An 11,141-nucleotide genomic window follows, 5' to 3' on the forward strand; every position below is an offset into this window, starting at 1 on the left:
TTGAGTGAGGGCTTGAATATGAGACATGGTTTCCTCTTCATCCCCTTAGTGGGGGCACCATGTGGGCAGGGTTTAATCCAGGAAAGTGGAGTGAGTCAGGAGACCCTTTTTTTAACCACCAGTTTAGAGCCCGCAGATTTCAATGGCTTGACCCTTCACTAGTCTTCAGGGCGGCGGCTGATCAGTTCAGCATATGCTATAGACCCCGACAGGCACAATCCCTACACCAGACGAGCGAGCAGGGGGTTATGTCAATCAGAGCTTAGCATTTTCCCCAGACCTCACCAGCAGAACTCAGCACCAGGAGAGCCTGCTAGGAACGTTAGCCCTTTTCGGAATTTTATTTTTATAACGTTGTAATTATGGAGCTAAATAATGTGTCAGTATCAAATACTTTCATCAATAATATAATTAGCCTAGAAGCGGTCAATATCTTTTTGAATATTAAAAAATAAAGGAAAAATTATTAGTGCAAGAAAACCTCACCAGCAGAACTCTGCACCAGGAGAGCGTGAGAGCCTGCTAGGAAAGTTGGAGCTCCCGCAACGTAAGCCCTTTTCGGAACACCCAGAGAGCAGGGGGGTAAACTTACTCCAGTTACCAGAGGACACCACGAGGAGGTCGGCGGGCAATGTCCCTCCTCAGATACCAATAATTCCCTTCAGTTACTATTTTAGTTTCCTATTCTCATTCACACAGACAAGAGATTTCATGACCACATAAATACGGTTATTCCCCCTAGTCTACCATAATGAAAGCGTTGCCAAATGATTTATGGGTTTGGGTGATTTCCCCTGTAATGACGCAATAGTAAGACGCGTAGAGGTTGGGTTTAATTGGGTATTTCCTTAGTGACTCGATAATACATTTTAAAAGTTAGAATGGAAATTGGTTAGAGACGAATAACGGACGAAAGACGAAGAGACGGCTTGTAGCGAATCATGACGATGTGGACGATGTGGCCCTTATTTCTGGATTACGTTGTAGTTTATTTAAAAAGGCTGGATGATCGTAGAAGAAGATTCGATATTTACAAACTCGCAGCTAACCTCTCAGTGTAACAGAATTAATCATAATCATCATCATTAGATCTACACTCAACTAGACTAACAACCACCCAATACACCAGTCTCTAGTTTGAAGATGGTTGCCTTCAAATCAGTTCACACTTAACAAAAAAAAACAAAAAAAAACAAAGAAAAAAAAACATAAAAATAAACAAAAAAGAGACTGGACATACAGGATAAGGTCAGAAGGTCAGACTGAATAAGACTGAGTGAAAATGATGTCAAGTGGCTATTTTTTTTTTTAAATTAATAAAAAAAAACGAATGCCCTTGGATGGCTCAAACCAAATAAAATACGTCTATCTAGAAGGGTCCCAAATACAATGAGCCCTGATGGGCCTTTTAGAAATCGATTGTCAAATCGTTTAAGACTTGACAGATCGAGAATCGGTCAAAGGAGGACTATAGACCTAGAAATAACTCCACTTCATATGATGCAACCAATTCGTACAATGCACTTTCTTTTCTAGTGCATGCAAAGGGATGCCTGCATCAGCCAGAAAAGGCACCGAGTCTCTAACATTATACCATTACCTTTATCTATCCTTTATACTGTTGGACCATTGAGGCACCATGCAAGATTTGTCGACCGTCTTTCTCCATTCCTCTCTGTCTTTTGCCTAAGTTAGAACCTCTTTCAATGGCATTCTTTTATGTTATTTTCCTATCGATTTCTGTCTGCTTCTTCTTCTTTTCCTGGCACTGTTTCCAGGAGAGGTTTTGCGATCCCCGAAGACCTTGTAATATGGCCATATATTTTAGCTTTTTACGATAGTTAGCTGGTCATCATGGGGTTCAAAATATGCAGTGACTCTGTCTTTAATCTTTTGATTTGTGAGGCCGTCTTTAAGTGTGATACATAGGATCCTTCTGTAGCATCTCAATTCCATTGATAGGAGCCTCTTCCTCTAACATACATGACTAGATGAAAACATGGCAGGACTTCAGTATCTTGTGCTTAGAAGGAACGTCTTAAATTTATAAGATAAGATAAGAAGGCTCTGATGTAGATAATTAATCATTAATATTTAGACACAAGACCAAACTAATAGACAGTGGATTGGAGTCCGAAGACGAAGAGACTTTACGTTTTTGTTCCAAGACATAAAAGAATGGACGGGCCTGCCATTGAAAGTGGTTCTATCTAAGGCAAAAGACAGAGAGGAATGGAGAAAGACGGTCGAAAAAAATCTCGCATGATGCCCCAACCATCCAACAGACTAATGGTAGGTTGCAGGTAGCCGGTTGTGCCACTGGGAATTAAAAGGACTGATCAAGTCATGGGAAGAAGTTATTAAAATTTTGTTTCTCATTTTAACGAGGCATCTTATTTTTTTTTTGTCGCAGACTATTAAAGAGAATTATGGGAAGGACTATCACAGAGAATTATGGGATGGACTATCACAGAGAATCATGGAAAAAACTAGCACAGAGAATTATGGGAAGAACTATCCCACAGAATTATGGGAAGGGTATAAATGATTTTACTAAAGACTTAATAAAAAAGCACGTTTTGTTTTAACCAAAAGTTATACTGGGCGTATTATTGCGTTTTTAAGGGTGTGAGATGCCGCACTGGGCATCAAGTACCCTAGCTACTCCGCTGATATAGCTACCACAATATTTTAAAATATAATTGCTACCATATTTAAGAATCTAACTTCTACCTTTTTTCACAATTTAAATACTACCATATTTCACAACTTAACTGCTACGATATTTCAGAATTAAACTGCTACCATATTTCAGAGTTAAACTGCTACCTTATTTCAGAATTAAACTGCTACCATATTTCAGAGTTAAACTGCTACCATATTTCAGAATTAACTGCTACCATATTTCAGAATTCAACTGCTACCATATTTCAGAGTTAAACTGCTACCATATTTCAGAATTGAACTGCTACCATATTTCAGAGTTAAACTGCTACCATATTTCAGAATTTAACTGCTACCATATTTCATAACTTAACTGCTACCATATTTCAGAATTTAACTGCAACTATATTTCAGAATTTAACTGCTACCATACTTCAGAATTTAACAGCCATCTTAGCCTAGCGTTTAATTGAAATCTAAAACTAACGTTCGAGACAGCACAGTACCAAGATCATTTCAAACCAGAAACAGAAGTGACGTGTCCCCAGATGAGCAGCGCTCTCTTCAGTGTTAGTGGCAAGAGTCAAGTGTCTCAAGATGTCCGGCTACTCATCTGTGTTGTTTGAAACATCGCTCAAGTGTTGTCTTGTTCAACTTATGTCCGGCTTTCAAATAAATATATATGAGTAAAGGACAGAGACACACAGCCAGCTAGCAGGTCCGATTCACTGGTTGACCAGAATGTTGCCCGCCCATAGAGCACGGTTTACATTCTTTGTTCCAAGTGTGTCAACTATGTATTAAACAAGGAATGCACAACACACAAGCACACAAACTAAACAGGAAAAAAATATATAAAAAAGCACTTAAAATAAACCAAAGCTTATCTAAGGGGAAGAACTCCACATTCACAGCCGAATCTCTCTATACTGAAAGATTTATTTCCCATTTTCGATGTAAAGCAAACTTAATTATTTACCACTATTTAATTAACTAATTGGTTAATTTTTTTTATTGATTTATGTGTTGTCATGGACGATGAATAATTATGCAAAATTTCAAGTTGATCCACGAATAAGAAGTGGGAGAAATAACTTGCTCAAGAATTTTACCAGAGTGGGTTGATATAAGCTTTTGTAAAAATACGTAGATTTAACATAACAGATAGTTTACTTGGAATCGAGAAATACAGACTAGTAAATTCTAAAATGTTGAGTTCGACACAGTAAAAGAGAAATGAATTATCCACTTCATAACAAAAATCAACACATTTTAAGATGTGATTGTGAAAGGTCAAATGGTAAATCCAAAAAAAAAATATTGTCAATACAATTATTTGTGTGTCGTGCTAAGTAGAAAAAATCATGGCAGACTTAGTCGTTCACAGACACAGACTAATTTTGTCTGCATCAAGAAATACAGTTTTCTAGTACATGGTTAACTTGATATGTTTAGGACATTCTCTAGTATACGTCCCGCAGGACAACTGGGGTCACGACTAGCAGGGTTTGATCCCATGGTCATCAAGACAATAGCCAAAGTTACATTTCATACGGCCATGTCGTCACCCATTGAGAGCTTAGATCAGGGGTTCTCAACCTGTGGGTGGCGACCCCCTTGGGGGTCGATTGACCATTTGCCAGGGGTCGCCTAAGACCATCGATAATATGGATTGTTATTGTCTACTCTTCTATTGCTGTGTGTGTGGGGAGGGGAGGGTCGCGGCAGAGTGGGGGATTGTAAAAAGGGGTCGCCGAACTTAAAAGGTTGAGAACCGCTGGCTTAGATGAAACAAGACGTCGTGAAGAAAAAAATACAGGACACTGAAAACGGCTTTAAAATTTGAGATGAAAAGGTCGTTTAGCTGAACACCAGACAGATATGGACCCCGCCTTGTCTAGACACATTATTAAACAAGCAAAATATAAAACAAATCCTGTAAAATAAAAGCTTATCTAAGGGGAATAACTCCTTCGTTACAACTATATCTATCAATAATGTATACGTTATTTCCTTATTCAATATCGAACGAAATAATTAATTGCCAATAATTAATTGATTAATTGGTAAAATTTTTTTGTTGACTCATGTTTTGTTAGGTACAATAAATGATTGTAAGGTATCAACTTTAAAATAATTAATTACCAATAATTAATGGACTAGTTGGTTAATGTTTTGTATTGATTCATATCTTGTCTACGCCAACGAATAATTGTGCGAAGTTTCAATGTGATTGTGACGAACACATTTGCCGGGGATTATATTAATAAGTTGATTAACTCATATGAAATGAAGAAAGAAACATCTCTGTATTTTCTTTCAAATTTCTTTAATAACACTTCTTCAACTTTCACATCAAATTAACTTCTCAATTCAATAACAACTTGACTTGATACTTCATAAATAAAACTTAAAGATACTTGAAACTTCACTTAGTGTAACATTCAGCTTCAACTAATAATATTACTTCAACTAATAAAACTTTACTTAATGGACCCGCTAATATCACAAAATTTATAACCTTTACTAATCGAGGACTAAGCGAGGACCATCGCTCTACAAGAACTACTACTATGCGAGGACCCCGTCTAACTGACTTTCCCGCAATTTATACTTTTTTAAATCGTACATTCCAGAATCATGGAAACTTCTCCGATAATTATTTTAGTAACTTTGACCTTCTAGAAGTTGACGTGTGCTATTTTTTTCCCCTTAACCTCTTTCTTTGATTGGATACCTAAAATTAACTTGTTTACGCTGGACACTAGCACTGGTTTGACCTCGCTTCTAGAAACTGGTCGAAATAGGTCACAGACTCGACTCGTGACATTGATCTTAGAATGGGGGAGGGGGGTGCGAGAAATAACGACCCTAAGCGGCTGGCTAGTTTACCTACGCTTAACGCTGGCCCTGGTGTGTTGGACGGTATCTGGAAATTTAGGCACCGGATAATTAGGCACCGGATATTTAGGCACCGGAAATTTAGGCACCCGGAAATTTAGGCACCCGGATATTTAGGCACCCGGAAATTTAGGCACCCGGATAATTAGGCACCCGGAAATTTAGGCACCGGATAATTAGGCACTTTTTGACAAGGCGGAAAATTAGGCACCGGATAATTAGGCACTCTTTAATTAGCGACCTTAATTTTGAAAGTAGTTTTAAAATGTTAACGTATATGTTATCCTTAGGCTATGGGCTATTGGTGACGTTATAAAAAAAAAATAGCAACCATAACGATTCTAACTGAATTTTCATGATATAAAAGAAAAACTGACAAAACGAGGAAAAAATTGACAATCGTGAGAATGTGTGGAAAAAATGACTCCGGATTAATAGTCATTATAAAATATAGACCTCACAGGATTCAGGGAAGGGGAGGTAGAGTTGATTCTCTTCTCATTGCTTCCTGACCTTAGCCCTTCCCCCTCTACGCACTCCCACTAAAGGAGAGGATTTGTGGCGGGTAGATGTTGAACTAGGTCGTGAAAATGACGCAATGAGTCTCAAGGCTACACACTGGAGTACAGTGCAGGGTACAGCATTGAACATAACTGCTAAAATAGAAGTCTGGAGAAAATTGTCTTCTTATAGTGGGAATGGAAATGAGCAGGGTGGATTTGCGCGCGTTACTTATAGGAATTAAATATGTTGATAAACTAAAGTAGTATACATATTTTATAATAGCATTAATATCTATTATCAACACTCCTTCTTTTATATTGTTAATGGGTAACCCCTTTTGGAAGATCTATTGTGGGAGTGTATAGGTGTGTTACGTCCTTCAAATGTGGTCATTAACTTTTATTGAATTAATATGTAGATTTATGCAATATAATATTTATATAAATAGCAATGGAAATCGCAAAACGGCTAGAAATTACGATAAAATATACTGTTTTGAAAATTAAAAAAAAAGTTTATGGAGAAGACAGATGAGTTAAAAATGTAAATTTCATTTTTTTTTTGGAATATTGCTCTTATTAATACTTATTCTGCTTATAGAAGATTGTTGATGTTCCAATTTAACCCCGCCTTCTCTATCATAAACCAAATATATTTACTACAATTTTCGAGAAGGTATGATTCCTCCATTCCTTTTGTGTTCAGTACCTTATACAATTATTTTTTTCTTCAGAATGAAAAAAAAAAACGACAAAAAAGGTTTCATACACTCATTATTAAACACACACACACACACACACATTAAAAAAACAAAAACAAAAAAAAAACACTCGTTTCCCTAACTTTCAAAACTGCCAATCAAATTTAACTATCTTCATTTCCCTTATATATATTATTATTTTTATTACTGTTCTTATTATTATGATGGTTTTAACAGAAATGTGTCTACCAAAGTTTTTGGAAGACCTCTAAAATATAATCCCCAGACTTCCATTTGAACACCTTTGTGTTTCCATACCCTTTAGTCCAGTGTGTAGCCTTCAGATTCACTACGTTACTTTTACGACTAAGTTTACATCTACCTGCGAGAAATCCTCTCATTTAAGTGAGAGTGTGTGAGCCCCCCCCCCCCCGCCCCGCCCATCCCATTTTAAGAGTACGACCCCTCCTTTTTCCACAAGCAGAGGGCGATTGCGATTATATTTATCACCAACACTCCCCGACATAATAAAAATATTTTATAATACTTTTTAATCCTAAGTATTTACATTAGTAACTAAATATTTACACAATTTGCATAATCATCAATTTAAAAAAACTCACCAGTCAACCTTAGGGGTTGGTGATGGACGGAAGCAATGAGCGGAGAATCATCTCTACCTCCCCTCCCCTGAATGCTGTGATGTCTATATTATATAATGACTCAGGAGTCTTTTTTTTTCCACACATTCTCATGATTGTCATTTTCCCCATTCTGTCAGCTTTTCTTTAGTTAGAATCGTTATGGTTGCTATTTTTTTTTTATAACGTCACCAATAGCCCATAGCCTAAGGATAACATATACGTTAACATTTTAAAACTACTTTCAAAATTAAGGTCGCTAATTAAAGAGTGCCTAATTATCCGGTGCCTAATTTTCCGCCTTGTCAAAAAGTGCCTAATTATCCGGTGCCTAAATTTCCGGGTGCCTAATTATCCGGGTGCCTAAATTTCCGGGTGCCAAAATATCCGGGTGCCTAAATTTCCGGGTGCCTAAATATCCGGTGCCTAAATATCCGTAAATACGCGGTGCCTAAATATCCGGTGCCTAAATTTCCTAAATTCGTGTTGGACTGTTTGGGGCGTAAGAAGTTATGTTATAATGAAGAAGAAATTATTCGTAGCGGAATGAAAAATTTATTCGAGAACCATTGGTCCAAACGAAATGTGTAGACTACAAGCTTTGCAGACACACTGAGTCAATTGTATTCATACAGCTTATCAACATAACACATGCTCCAATGGTTCTCACGTAAGAATGCCCGACCTCTTAAATGACGAAAAAATTGTAATTTATCATTTAACATGAAAAACACTAAAATAATACCTCAAAAAAAAAAAAAATCAAAACTATTATTAAGTGTCATTGTATCAATTAGTTTGGATCAGTCATGTCATTCAATTTGTAATAGATCCAGACCAATAATAAAAAATGTGTGCGATTAGAAATATTTTTATTTTACCAAATTGTTTTTGTTTAACGCAATTTCATGCATTTAGCTTTTTCGATGCGTTACGGTTGTATCACTTGTCTGGATCAGTTGAGAACGGAGAAGAGGGGGTGGGGAGAAGAAGTTATGTTTTAATGTTGCAGTAATAGAAAAAAACAACCTCAGTTCTCAAGCCTCCTGATGAGGGACTAAATTTAACTTAAACCACCATAACAATAAGTACTATTGCTTTCCTTTTTTCAATATCAAAGAAAATCATTAATTTCCAATAACAAATTATGTGCATAAGTGTGTTTTTCTTTTATATATCCACTTTTGTTTTACGATCTCAAAAAAATAGGAATAAAATTGGTTTGTCACTAATTAAATAAATTTTGAAAGACATAATGCTAAGCACTCTAATACCTGTAGTGTAATCCAACCGAACTATAAATCCATAACAAATGAACTTCACTATTGGATTATTGATTTGAGTTGCACATTTCCCACTTATCTCGTCTGCCAAGCGAGCAGTCGTTACGAAAGGGGGAAAAAAAAAGAGAAGTTACTTCCCCATACATCAGCAGTGCCCCCTTCAGAATCGTTGTGGTTATTCCGCCCGAGTTCAACAAAGGGCCGCCACTCATCAACAAATCTTCTTGCAGCGCTGCACACTCCAAACACGCAAGAGCAGTAAGAAACAGACATGCGCAGATGAACCGGATGTTTGACACTTAAGAAAGATTGAGAATGTGCGAAAATAAAAACTTTATTTTTTTTTTCGGTTAAAGTTCGCTAACTATATAGATGAGGACTTTCAAGGGAGATAATTAACTTTTGCTACTTTTGAAAGCTTTTCAAAGCTCAGAAAAAAAATATTTACTCTTATATATATTTACCAAGGGGCTTCGAATAAATAATGCAGGGCCGGATTTAAGGGATGGTAGGTGGGGCTTTTGCCCAGGGCCACTATAAGTTATACGCCCGCAGTGGTCCCCCTACTTTCATAGGTCCACGCTAATTCTGGGTGTAAATTATTAAATCTTTATAACTTACAGGGTTTCCGCCGCCTCCTGATTTTCGTGGAGCTCCTGGAACTCTGAAACTGCAAAATCTCCAGAAATTTTTTTAATCACCTGTACACTCCTAAAAAATCTCCTGAAAAATACACAACATTGTCATATTGGGTGTCATTCAATATGTAAAACGTCAATCATAAACGCGATTTAAAAAAAAAACACAATTGTCAGCTTTTATTTAATAAAAATGTAATAATAGAGTGAATTTTAACCGAAAGTTCCAATACTTTATTTACTTTAATAGTCACTGGCATAAAAATATAAATCTAAATCTATCTCGGTCTTGTACGACTGCTTGATGACTTGGCTAAGGAAACTGAAAGTTCAGATTCGTGTTACAGCTAAGGAATTGGCAAAAATATGGAGTTGTTTGCAGTATAATAAATCTGTGTAAAACTTCACACCTGGAAACGCTGAAAAACGACTACATGATAAATTCCTTCAACAGAATTGTGGACACTGCAATGCAATGCTTGCAGCCGAGATTTGAACATCTAAAATCAAACCACAATCTATTTGGGTCCTTGTCAGCTTTAAAAGGCTTAAGCTTGATGACATACGAAAAGATTACAACGTCTCGAGCAAGCATTGACGTCATCAGCAGACCAGTCAGCAGATATATGTGGTAGACAATTAGCAATTGAAATGAAATCTACCGAATACCGCCAAAACCCTGGTCGAAATTTTAGCTCTACTAAAAAAAGATGCACTGCTTTCCCAAACTACATTGCTGCACTCAGAATATTTTTAACTGTGACATCTGGTGAAAGAAGCTTCTCGCGCCTCAAACTAATTAAGAATTACTTGAGGTCAACAATTCACAAAGATAGATTGAACAATTTAGCATTTCTTGCTGTTGAGTGTGATCTATTTAGGGGTGAGAGAGATGTATCCATGCTGCCTTTTGGCGCTCAGTAAACACAGCTCTGCTCGAGTCGAGTGTCGAACCTCTAGACCCCTTCATAGGTAGCCAAGCCAAGTTCAAGCGTACTTAGCTTCTCGAAAACGCTCGTAATATATAAATTTAGCTCCGGATTTACTGCGGTGCGTCATACCAGCGCCTTACCCTCCACAAACTCAAAAATTATACTTTGTTTCTTCTTCTATTCAGATTGCACATTCATGGAAACAAGTGAATCATGGATCCTGCAATCAAATGTAACGAGGATACAGTTCTCGAAAGCTGCTCTAATTTCCAAGAAATTTGACAGTCGATTTATATCGTTGGGAAAATAATTACTAGCTTTTGGTCACATTGGGAAAACCTTTAGATAGACTTATAATTTTTTAAAGTCTAAAAAAAAATGGGCTAGAAAATCTGTATCTTGAAGAGATTACGTCTTGAGTATTTCCGAGTGGGGTTAAAAATGTTCAATTTAAAAAAAATAAAAAATTATTAATGGTAGAATAATCGCTCTATAAGATGCCACATCAACAGAAAATTCTACAGTGGAATCTGTTAAAGGGACTACGATGAATTTTGTTTCTTTTTAATGAAACTCGACCCTGGCAGCGACAGAGAATGACTACTCGTTCGTTTCTAACATAATAATAATAATAATAATAATCTTTACTATACTTTAGGAAATTTGTCTTACAATTCGTGCATTACACCAAACAAAACATTATAACTATACGATCTTCTCTATCAGGCCTTCTGCAAACACTGCTAAACGTAACAGCACATCTAATACAAAAACTTGACAACAACAGCTTCAAGTAAGAAAGTGGCGGTTTAATTACAAATACATCGACAGCCAATTCAACACAATTGGCTACATCAAATTCAAATGCTTTCTTGAAC

The 11,141-nt window shown here is 36.6% G+C and overlaps 1 protein-coding gene across 2 annotated transcripts in view; it reads right to left on the reverse strand.

Moving 5' to 3' along the window:
• The window catches only part of LOC106076933 (fMet-Leu-Phe receptor-like), a 30,225-nt gene extending 20,823 nt beyond the window's left edge, over positions 1-9,402 (reverse strand). The window contains exon 1 of one of the 2 annotated variants that reach the window (XM_056036145.1): positions 9,315-9,402. The gene's annotated coding sequence lies outside the window, so the exon portion shown is untranslated. Of the gene's footprint in view, positions 1-8,684; positions 8,942-9,314 lie in introns of those variants that run through there. The other variant, XM_056036144.1, reaches the window with a different exon arrangement.
• Positions 9,403-11,141: the final 1,739 nt, after the last annotated feature.

Source organism: Biomphalaria glabrata, chromosome 7, assembly GCF_947242115.1.
Source record: "Biomphalaria glabrata chromosome 7, xgBioGlab47.1, whole genome shotgun sequence".
Lineage (NCBI taxonomy): Eukaryota > Metazoa > Mollusca > Gastropoda > Planorbidae > Biomphalaria > Biomphalaria glabrata.